This window comes from Fukomys damarensis, unplaced genomic scaffold (assembly GCF_012274545.1).
Source record: "Fukomys damarensis isolate Sample0158 unplaced genomic scaffold, DMR_v1.0_HiC HiC_scaffold_17, whole genome shotgun sequence".
Taxonomy (NCBI): Eukaryota; Metazoa; Chordata; class Mammalia; order Rodentia; family Bathyergidae; genus Fukomys; species Fukomys damarensis.
This window is the reverse complement of record NW_022900929.1, coordinates 75,433,100-75,445,946: the sequence shown is the minus strand read 5'-3', so window position 1 is coordinate 75,445,946 and position 12,847 is coordinate 75,433,100.

Genomic DNA, 12,847 nt, shown 5'->3' with positions numbered 1-12,847 from the left:
TTCTCTGATGCTTCTCTCTTTTGAGTTTCCTTTTAAAATGAGTGCATGTCTGTGATACATAATAATTACATCCGTCTTGGAGAATCAGTATCTGTATATACATATAAAATCTGTCTTAGTTCCAGTGGACCCTCAAGTTATGATGGGCCTGACGTACAAACAACTTGGGTTAATTAGGTGAATGGAAGATTCATCTGCCTCTTGTTATCTATGGTGTGTACCCAGGTAAACATCCAGATCTCAGCTGTACTGGCTTACAATCAACTTGAGTAACAACCAGCCCTCCTCGGGAACTGAGAGTCCATAAGCCAAGGGTCCAATGTACTTTCTTTGTCACTGAGACACAACAAACACCTGAAAGCCACAATTTAAGGATGGAGAGGTTTATTTTGGTGCACATTTTAGACCATAATCGAACGGCTCCAAGGTAGGATGGATGGCAGGGGGTGTGGAGGGGGAGAGCTGCTAATGGCATGCTGAACAGGGAGCAGAGAAACAAGGGAGGAAAGAGGGAGGGCAATAGATCTTCTCAGGCCATGACCCCAGTGACCTGCCTCTTCAGACCAGACCCTGTGTCTTCACCTCAAATGAGCTATGAGCACCATAACCCAATCACCTTCCAAAGCCTCACCTATGAACACATGAGGTTCTTAGGGGACATCTACATAGAAACCTTGACAGCATCTTAATCATTTTAATAAGATTGCTTTCTTCCCATCACATGCTGATTGCCAAATGTCTCTAAAATCTTCACTTTCTTCTTCCTTCGCTTTAGTTTCTCAATAATCTGAATTCTCACATGGGGATAAGAAGATTCGAGAATTCCAAGTTCCATATTCCGATATGGAATAATGGGGTAGAATTGTCTTAATAAGAAAGAGAACCCATTTGTTTTTCTGATCCTTTTTTATGAGTGGATGAATCTTTCCTCAGAAATGAATCAACATGATTTGGTCCCATTTAATGGTCTGTCCATGACAAGTGTTTACTGCAGCGATGACAGGGAATGAAATTTCCATCCATGGTGGAGAACACTAATCTTGCTGAAATGAAATCATATTTATCAGGGTCCTTGTCAGAGACTTTAACATAAGTCAAGTTAATGGCATGTGGACAAAATACAAGAAAATCAGAGGAATTCTATAGTTCTCCACTCCTAGTCACAAGGGGCCCACAATGGAGGCAGCAAGGTTTGCCACACTTAGATATGAAAGCAACAAGGAAAAGAAAGTTGTGTGAGAAGATTCACTATGAGAAAATATGGTCTAGGGTACAATTGATTTTGGTGAAATTTATTGATCTTTTGGGTATTGAATTTTAATGTGTTCTGGTATTTGGAATATTAATAGACTACTTTTAGCCTTAATAGTTTCAATTTAACTTTCATGTTTCTGTGTGTCTTTGTTTTTAAGAATCTCATCACATCATCTATAAATAATCACATATGGTCTCATCCCTTCTGATCTATAAACAACTTACTCAGTTTTTAAAATTACAAAATTGGCCGGAATTCCTGTGCTATACTGAAAAGTAGAAGTGATAGCAGATACCCATGGCTTATTTAGACATAAAGCAGAATGTATCTAAAATTTCTCTATTATGTCTGCTATTTTCTGAAGGTTTTTTGTTAAATAACCTCATCATCTTCTTTCTATTCCCAGTAGCTCATCTTGGCTTAATCCCTCATTATCTCTCCCCAAGAATATTGCAAATGCCTCCTAACTAATTTATCTGCCTCCAGAATTATACCCCCTACTTCATCTTCTGCATTGTGATGGAGGTAATGCCTATAAGATGCAAATCCCATCTTGACTCTACACGCTTAAAATTTTCTGTTAGCCCAGCAAAATGTATATGACACACAAGACCAGCCTCTTCAGAGAAACCCCGACTCCCCTAATCAGAATTTCCTCACATGACTTCATATTGGAGACAAAAATGTATGGACTCTGCAAAATGAAAATAGCTTAATGTTTACCAGATAAATTCTGTGCCTCTCTCAAGTCTATGTTCACTACTCTTCACAAATAGCTTTCTCAAGAGGGCTTTTCACAAGATTTCTCCCTCCCACATTGTCCCTAAATTCCCCTTCCATCCATATGAAAAGTTATACCTCCATCACCTTTGTGTCACAAAATCTCCACTGCTGATAGAATCTGAATCTCAAATGGTTTTGCATTGTACTTATATAAGAGAAAAATCTATGATTATTATATGCAAAGAAACTCAAAAGTGACAGCAGTCCAGCTACCAGCAGGAAAGAATTTCTTCCTTTCTTTCTTAGTAAGGAGCATTAAATTCTAAGGTTTGGGTTTTAACTATTTCTAACAAGCTATTGTAACAACCCCCTTTTGCATATTCTGTAACAGCAACACAGAGACTCTTGCAAAACCGCCGGCTTTGGCTTCCTGAACTCTTGCTCACAAATCCACTCCGCCAATCTCAGCCCCTGGGTCAGTTTTTCCTGGAAGATCTCTCTTGTCACCTCAGGGAGTAGAGGTTCTGTGTCATTCCTCTATTTTGTATATTTCACAGCGCCTTTCGCACTATATTGTCATCTCTTCACTGTTACACATAAGCTGACCAGGGTGCCTTGCAATCATTTTCATGAGTGAATGAATGAATGAATGAATGATTGCATGAATGTTTCAACGAGATGTTTGGAGGCACAAACCTGGAAGAGTTCTTGGCACATAATCAATATGAGTGCTTTCACTGATGGCTCACGGGGCAATTACAGCTGCCCCTGTTTCCTGTGAAGCTGTCCCATGAAGATTACCACGGGGAACTTCAGAGACAAAGCTGACTGTTACTCAGAGTCACACTGGAAGCACAAAATATACCAGCCTGTGTGCCGCCAGTGCCTTTCTGAGGTGTTCTGAGGAGTTCCCACTTAAAAATCATCTGTCAGGAGAAGTTAAGAGCTTAGAGCACAAAATGCCTGGCCTGAAGGTGTGGCTGGAGAGAGTTCTGAAGAGCAAGTCTGAAGCCAAGATGGGGGAACACAGAGTTGTCAAGGGCTGTTGGGGGTTAGGCTACATAACTCAGATCTCAGACTCCAGGTCAACGTTACCTTGCCTTGCGAACAGGGGGAAGACTGAATGGCCCCTGGCTGTGGGTGGAATGCTGCTACCTTGGCATGCCCGAGGCAAGACACATCTGCTGAGGACAATTGTCACTACAGAGGCATTTGGGTGTAAAGAATATATGGTTCCTCATTAACTTAATCCTATCCATGCATTCTCTATAGTTGCCTTTCCATGCATGCTACCCCTTCCCGCTGGCTTATAAAAGAGGGCCAACTGCAGAGTTTTAGTTCAAGGCAGGCCTCCCTGGGTCCCTTCTTTATATCTTGAAAATTGTCTCCATCTCTTTTTATTCCTTGTCGTTCCTCTAAGATAACTGCCTTGATATGGCCATCGCCATTTTGGTTAGCGACCACCATTTTATACCTTAAGTTTCCATTTCCTACATCACACATCATCGTCCATAAGAGAAACCAACACATGAGCAAGGCTTGTCCATATAAGGAATGGATCACAAATAATGACCCCTGAGTGGCTGCCCGCACAGCTGATACAAGTCCCTGGCCCACCTACAGCAGACACCCTCTATATAACCAAGCCCCTTCCACCCAGCTCTCTCTTTCTCTCTCCCTTTTCTTCTTCCTCCTTCGCTGAGTAGGACACTGTGTCGTGACTCTACAATAAATCTCTCCCACGAGCTCTGTTGGTGTGTGGAGTGATCCTCGGCAGACACGGGTTTCTTTCAGTTCCCCCGTAAAGGTAGCTGAGGGTCTGATCAGCCCTTGGTAAAGGGCTTACAGTCTAACTACATAGCCCAGGAATAGCTAGACATCATACTAGATGAAGTGTGCTAATGTACCTCATTTCCTTAGTTAGCACAAGAGGCCTGCCAAAGTAGTATTATTCCCATGTTATAGGCGAAGACATCGGGGCTGAATGAAATCAACTCATCTAATGAAGGTTACATAGACAGTAACTTTCTGGGCAAAGTTATAAAATTAGATCTGGCCCTATTCCAAAGAATTCATTGTTTTATTGTTGCTATTTTTCTTAACCCTATGCTGTGAGACGCTTTCCTCTGAAAGCATGGAAAATAAGAACAGTAAACCTCAAGGTATAATAGTGATTATGAAAAATTGGAAAGGGCAGGAAGCAGGTTGGAGAGGTGGTGCATTATCCACGTATGGAAATAGCATACTGAACCAGTTAACACGTTAATAAGACAATTACTTATTATTATATATGTTAATATATATAGTTAACACATTACTAAGACAATTACTTATCACATGAAGTGGCTTCAGTTCTCACTTTCTTCATAGGCACCCCAGAATTCTGTAAAATAAGTTGGCAGCCTACTTGTGTGTGATATATTCAGTTATTTCTATAAAAGAAGGAAGCATTTCATGTCAGTTGCCATCAAACTGACCACACATGTCTTGTCTGCCAAGAAGCAAGAACAAGAGCGGTTGGATTGTGGTGACTGATGTCAGGCTGAAGAAAAGAGGCAAGACGCTACTGTGATACTTTTAAAAGAGGGTCAGTCTAGTTTAAAAACAACATGAATTGGGATATAGGCTAAGCCATAATTTCTGCAATTTGGTGAATAAAAAAGAAATTAAACTTCTATTCACTTTTAGCTCAGAAAGGTTTTGATTGTCATATTATGTTTTCTCTTGCATAGAAATGCAAAACAGAATTTTCAGTAGCAATTCAGTGCTGACATGTGAAAGAGGAATTTGACGTGTTTTGCTTGATACTAGCAGCAGAACTAAAACTAATGAATGCGAGTTTGAGAGCATAATAAAAGAAAATGTTTTTTGATTATGGATAAAGTTTTCTGAAGATGGAATGAGTTGCCAGTTAGACTGGCTTTCCAGAGGTATGCCCGAGAGACTGAGGCAGCACTTGAATGGGGAGATAAATCTCCAGTGAGGTTGAATCAGATGAACTCTGAGGGTCTTTCCCAATTTTGTAGCTGTTTGGCTCTGGAAAAAAAAGAGGAAAGGATTTTCATTTTCTCTGCTATTGATTAAGCATCCTGTTTGGAAAAGTTGTACTACAATTTGGTAATTTATCTCTGTGTGTACTCAAGTGCTCATTTTTTCTTTACCGTGGCCCCACATAGCCCCTCATCAATAGGAAATATAAGTAGAAAGGCTGTACCTCTGCTAACTAGCTGCATGCACCCGGTCTATTCGGTATCAGGCTTTCAACTCCATAATGAGCAAGTCTGAAAGTGTAAATAAGGACTAAAAGGTACAATAGACAATGTGAAACAGGAGGAAAAGGTTCAAAGGGGAAGGGGAAGTAGGAGGGAAAGGGGAAAGGAAAGAAGGGAGTAGAATTAATATGAGAAAATGAAAAAGGAACCAAGGTCTTTATAAACAGGGAGGGATGGAGGGGTTGAAAGGAGGGCAGGGGAATGGGGAAAAAATAAGAACCAAGTTAGATTATGTGAAGGTGCAAATTTCTAATGATGAATGTCATTTACATTGTATACCTAAAATGTACCAATAAAATTATTTTTTTTTAAAAAAGTCTACCACCGGCCTTAATGAAATAGTTAACTTGAAATTATTTTTAATAAATCACAACATAATCTTTATTTTTGACCAAACTGTGAAATCATTTCTGCTCACATACTACCAAACGTCATTCCAATTCTTTTTCTGTTTTTGAACATCTTTGTTTACAACATTTGGCAATTGATAAGCCTTCGACTCCACCTGGTTGCTCATTTTCACAGACTCACATAGTCTTAAATTTGAAGGGCATAAAACTTTCTTCATATTTATTCTCCTTCATGATAAAATAGGATAAAATTCAAGCCCAGAGTATTTAAATCTCATTTATGGAACCATAATCTTTAAGAACATAATTTCATTCTGAATTCTGCTTCATTGTTCTTAGTGCAGTTACTGCCCTCCACTCTCTCTATCCTCTCTCACTCTATGTAAGCATGTTTTACTGTGTAAACACATATATGTATAAGTGTACTTCTGTATGTATTCTTATAGAAATTTAATACAAATTTATGGTGTATAACTTATTAAACATAATTACATATATCTTTTAGTACTATATACTATTACGTATGTAAAGACATATATCATAATAGAGGAATGAGAGTTAGATTATCAGTGTAGAGATGAAGGGAGATAATGAAGTCCAGTTTCAATACTGATGATGAATGCGGGACTGGAGTGGTCAGATCACAGGACAGAATCACATGATTCTGCTCCATCTGGGGGTGGAGCAATGCAGGAAAATCTTTGGGGAAGTGATGGCCATGTGTTAGCCTTCAGGGTGAACAGTGGTGAACCGAGGAAGGAGGCCAAGAGGGGAAAAGAGGACATAGGGTCTCCTACTGCACCAAATTCCTTGGGTCCCTACTGCACTTTCAGCTGGACTCTCACAGCTGCACACAGCCCTCTCTCAGGGGGACACTGCCTGACCACCCAAGCTTTCTTTGAAATCTGGGTAGAAGCCTCCTACACCTCATGAATTCTGCATGTCTTTTAAATCAGCAGCACGTGATGGCATCATGGTCTGCTGTCAACCTAAGCAGTAGTTGGACCCCCTTGGACCATAGCTGCAGAGCCTTTGAGTGGTCCACTGAGACCATCACTGAAAGTCCTCTGAATGTGGAGCCTCTAATGGCTGAACTCTGAAAGATTTCCCTAGGGAACCCTGAATAAAAGGGTACCCTATGGCTCTCTTCGCAAACCAAGGCTTTTCAAAGGAGTATACTCTCTTACACCCTTGAACTAGGGTTTGTCTGTGTTCTGAGATGCCTTCATAGCATCTTTCCTATTTTCCTGGTGCAAAAACTTGGCTTGTTTTTAATGAAATTAATCTTTTTTTAACACGGATCCTAGCCTTGGCTACAACTTTACAGGACCTTCATTCCTGGCCAAGCTACATAACTTTTATGTCCCCCAGCTCTGTTTTTTTGCTTCTGATTTCATTATAAATCTGGCTAAAGATAGAAGTACCCATGTGTATAGAGCAGGCTGTGTCCTGCTGTGAGTCACTTCATGCTGTCTTGAGTAGGCTGTGCTTGGCCCTGTGACTCCATTTTAACAGCTCTCTGCTTCATGTTCAGTGTAAATTCTGAGGAAGAATGACTTCATAACTTGTTTGTACAAATAGATAAACACCAGATGTTAGACAAAGCAAACTTATTTTTAAAAATTCCCAGCTGCACAGAACAATCATAAATCATAATCTGATAAACAAATTAATCTTCCTAATAAAACACTGCCACCTGTAAATTTAACAAATTAAATCTAGGATAGATGGACACGTGATGAAGTATCCAAGTTATACCTGAGAAAACAAGGCTCATGAACTTATCAGACACATCGGAACAACAAAGGAGGCACCCCTCACCTGGGTCATATAAAAGGAAGGTCAGTCAACACTGGAGTGAGCTGGCATCTCATGAGATCACCTGATGAACACACCACCCTGTCAGCAGGCCTAGAACTTCAGCTCTCTGACCTCTACCTTCAGCTCAACTTGATTTCCCTGCTTGACGCAGCCCACGTGGACTGCCTGCCAACAAGACTCTGGCCTTCAACAAACTCTGTGTTCTCAGGGAAGTCCAGGCCTCCTGACAGAAGCTCTGCTGGGCCTATAATCTTATCTCACTGCCTGTGACAACTTCTTCAGCTTCCTGCACTGTGCTTTGACTTTCACTTCTTCATCTGCAAATCTAGCAGCCACTCTTAGCCTTTTCTTAGAAATTCTTTGGTTAAGTCCTCGCATTAGTGATTTTATTAGATTAGTTACTTTATCAAACATTGCAGATGTCATAACTGTGAATGTAACAATTTACCAAACTGTAGTTAAGTGGTGCAGTTTGCTGAGCATGTTTTACAAAGGAAAGGAAATGCTACAACCTTGTTAAACTTGTTCCACTGCAGCCCTCCTCAGCTTCAAAGTGGGAGGGTTTTGGTCATTCAATCTTCACTCTGAGATGAGCAATCTTCTTCACAATGGATTTTAATATCTTCACGCTCAATTTTAAGACAAAACAATTTTAATACTAGGCGCACGCCACATGCCCTCGCTGCCAACAGCTTTTTTCACTTCTGATTGTAGCATTTGGCAGAACAGAAAGGAAAGGAAGTTGTCCTGCATGTTAAAGGGATGGTGGGCAACAGAAGGAAGACACCAGGGAAGATAAAACGTCACATGAAGTCTTCATAGTCTCGCACATACCCTTCATCATGACCACCATAATCTGCCAGATCGTCTTTCATCGTGGCCTTTAAATCCCCTCCAGGAACCACACCTTTCTTCTTTTTTCTTCTTTTTAGCTTTGCTTTGCTTTTCTGGCTTCTGTTTTTCACTACAAAGCAGTCAGTGAATAGGTAATGTTTTTCAAGTCATCAATTTCCAACGAAATACACACATCTCGCACTAAGGCTTCCAAAAACCTGGTATAACAGAGTGACTTTTCATATTGCATAATTGTATCATTAAGTAACTTTCCAAACTCTGTGAAATCATCTCTTAAAGGTGGATTCATAGCATCTATTCCATAAACTGTTTGGGGGGTTTGTTTATTTGTTTGTTTTGGTAACATGGATTGAACTCGGGACCTCGCACTTGTGAGGCAGGTGGTGCCATTTTCTTAGCAATTCTGTAACCTACGTAATATAACGTGAAGTGTAATGTGTGACTTCAATGTTACAGATTTTAGTAAATACTATTGGAATGGAAGAGGCTGTGACTGCCAGGCTCTTGGGCTACTGAATGAGCCTTAGGTAGTCGGCCTGGTGAGGCTAGCAAAATTTGTGTAGCTCCTGTTAGTCAACGACGGGAAACTGGCACTGTAGAAAGACACATATGTGTTCATTCTATGTTACCAAAACAGCTTGCTTAGAGCATAGTGCCATGGCCTGAATGTTGGGCTACCTTGAAATGCACTCTACTAAATTAATTAACTGCCACTTTTAAAGATGACATGGACAAAATGTAGACAAATTCTTTAATACAATATAACACGCATGGTCTTTAGTTCAAATGCACATGGTCTTTAGTTCACTTCACAGTAGAGTCCTTCTTCCCAGCTGAAACCTCATGAGCCTGGCCCTTATAGTCCACATGCCTATCAGCATTCTATTCTGCTGAGCTCTGACCAGAATTGCCTACTAAGCTCTGCTTATAGCACTGAGACTTTCTCATGCATCTACAAATCTTTTCAAACTCTTCTGCAACCAGTACCATTGGTTATAGGAACCACAATGGCCCCGTTTCTCTGGTACTGATTTTCCTGTTTTGTGCACTTTCTTGTCACTGGGAGAAAACACCCATCACCCACAGCTTCCAGGAGGAGGGGTTTATTTCACAGATGCAGAGGGTTCGGTCCATGCATCATCGGCTGGATCCAGAGCAGAAATAGCACAGTGGAAGGGCACAGTGAAGGAAAGCTGCTCAACGCACGGCAGCCAGGAAGCAAAGAAAGAGAAGGAGGAGCCAGCGACAAAAATATTCCCTTCCAGGGCCAAACTGGACGATAAATACTGGGAAGTAGGAAGGAAATGTTCACATGGGAATGGAAACGTGGGGGGGTGAGAAGAGAAGGAAAAAATGAAACAAAGCTTTGGCCAATAAGGAGAAGAAGAAGCTTTGAAGGGAGGGGAGGGGAATGGAGAAGAAAAGAAGAACTGAGATAGATTCCCTGTGACACATGTCAGGATTGTACTGGTATCATCAGATGCAGTTGCAAATATTTTCTCTTCCCTTATTACCTGAATTTTTTTTAAATTTTGGTATTGTTTCTAGTAAATATTTGATAGATTCACTGGTAAAGTTTTGTGCCTGGAGATTTCTTTGCCAGACAAGTTTTTTAATGCCAAATTCGATTTCTCCCATAGGTACAAAGGTACCTAAATTTTTATTTCACTTTGTGTCTTTCCTGGTGAATTGCGTTTTTCAAAGGACTTTTCCATGATCAGACTTACTGGTATAGCATCGTTCACAATGTACTACTATTGTCCTCTAAACTTCATAGATTCTATGCTGATATTTTCTCTTTTATTCATAATATCGGTGACTCAGACTTTTTCTTTTGCTTATCTGATCACTTTTGCCAAGCCTTCATCAATTTTAATGACTGTTTTTATGGAACCAATTTTTTATTAATTTTTGCACTACTATATGTTTTCTATTTTTATTACCATCTGATTCACTTGCTTTCATTTATTTTAGTTTCAATTTCCTTGTGTTTTCATGCCCTCTTCAATTGGAAACTGTGACAATTTATCTAAAATCTTTCAACTTTTCCAATATTAGAAATTAAAGAAGAGAATAACCAAATAATTATTTGTAAATAATACCTGTTTCGGTGAACACATTTTGATATGTTTTACCCATTGTAATTGAAAAATTTTACACTTTTCCTTTTGCTTCCCTGTTTAACTCATGGGTTCAAGTAATATTGTTTAATTTTTAAATCTTTAGTGATTCATAATTTAATTTAATTAGGGTCAGAGAACTGTTTTCCATAATTTCAATCTTTCAAATTTAATGATATTTGTTTTATAGCCAACATATATTTATATTGACGACCATCTCACTTGTACATAAGAAGAGTACATTTTCTATAGTTGTGAGATATAATTTTCTATTATTGTCGAGAGATTTGTAGCACCATTCAGATTTACTGTTTCGTCTATGTTCTTACTGATGTTTGGCTTACCTGTTGTGTCAGTTCGTATCAGAGGAGTAGTAAAATACTGATGATTTCACTTTAATTGATTTATTTTTTTTGCTTTTTCAATATCTTAGTACTTTAAGTTTTGGGGCTTTTTACAATTTGAACTTGTCACCAAGAAGAAATTCATACCACCATCTTCTCCTGGTGTGTTGCCTCTTTATAAAGTGGCCACATCTATCCCTCGTAGCACACTTAGTCTCCAAGCTCATTTTGTCAGACACAACACAGCCATTTTCCCGTGGGATATCTTCTTCCATCCTTCTTCCAGAGTGTCTGTTTCTTTATACCTCAAGTATACCTTGTAGATCAGTATTCAGTCTGACAGTATGTGCTCTTCATCCTACTATCGTACGTAGCCAGGCCATATGTGCTTATCATATCTCTACTTAGTATATCTGTGTGTGACCAAGTTTAGGGCGATGACTTCTTATTGTGCTAATGATTTTTGTTCTACTTCTCCATTCTTGAGTTTTGGGCACTGAAATTAAATTCAGCATTCTGCTTTGATTCATCCATTGCCTTTTTAACTATGTTCCATAGCATTTATTTTTGTTTTACTGTGATGATTACACTTCGACTTATAAAAATTCACATTTTTGTGAGAGCTATTCTCGTACTAGCTCACATAAGATACTTGAAAATGGCTACAGCCCGGTTCCAGTCACACCTCACCCACAATATTTTGTTCTATTATTTCTAGTTACTACAATCATATAGTGCATGTATAGTATAAATGTTATAAATTTTATGATACAATATTATAATTTTTCCTTCAAGTCATTCTCTTTTAAATAAACATAGATATGTAGAGAGAGAGAGATAGCTATGCATGGATACCGATGCACATTTATACAATATGTATATTATATTTATTTTATATTTCCATGGATGTGTGCTTTATGGTAACAGGCATTCTTTCTCATGCACAGCACTGGCCCTTGAGTCATTTTCTTTCAGCCTGAATAGCTGCATTTAACATTTCTTGTAATATATGTCTTTTGACAATGAACTTTGGATTTATTTGCCTGTTTTATTTATTGAAAATATTTTTATTTCACTTTCAGTTTTGAAGCATTTCTTGTATATGTAGCTCTGGTTTTACAGGGTAATTTCCTCCTTTTCTTTTAGTACTCTACAAATTTCATCAATTGTCCTATTCTCAGCTTTGACCCGTGAGAAGTCTTCTTAATTTTATACTGTTTTCTCATTTAAGAGAAAAATCATCCAATATTTTTCCTGGCTGCTTTCAAGATTTTCTTTGTAGTTCACGATGCTGGCAGTTTGATTAAGGTATAGCTATGTGCAGCGCTCTTTGTATTTATATTGTTAGTTACTCATAAGTTTATCTGACCTGTACACTGGTGGTTACTCAAAGATCTGGGTCAATTTCGCACACTTATTGTGGGAGTCACCTCCTCTTTACTCGCCGTGTTTTCAGCAAGTTGAGAAAACCTGGGCCATCATTCCCTTACTTTGTTTCACTCTTGCTCTACCCCATTCCCTCTGCCTTGCTTTCTGGGACTTCTGTTGACTCAGTGTCCCACAGATCTCTGAAGATCTGCACAAGGTCTGCTGATCTTTTATCCCCCTTCATGCTTGTGGGTAGTTAATGTCAACTGGTCTATCTTCAAAATCTTTCATTATACTGTCATATTAAATCTGTAAGCTTCCCCAGTGAAGTTTTCATTTTAATTTTCGTGCTTTTGAGGCATAAAATTTCCATCTGGCTGTGTTTCATACTTTATATTTCTGTGCTGTGATACAGTATTTATTTATCCATTATGCACATCTCTTTAAAAACTTACACGTACTTATAAAAGCTATTTTGAAATATTTTTCTTCTTAGTGCAACATCTGGGGTACCTTGAGTTTAGTTTCCAATGATTAAGATTTCTCACGCACTTCGTTTTCCTTTATTTATGCACATGTAATGACTTTTATTTGGATATAGAACATTACAAATTATACTATATTAGTCAACTTTCCATCCTTGGGACCAAATACGCTACATACACAATTCAAAGGAGAAAGGTTTATCTTCACTCACAGAATCAGAGGATTCAGTCCATCAGCTGGCTCCAAGGCAGAA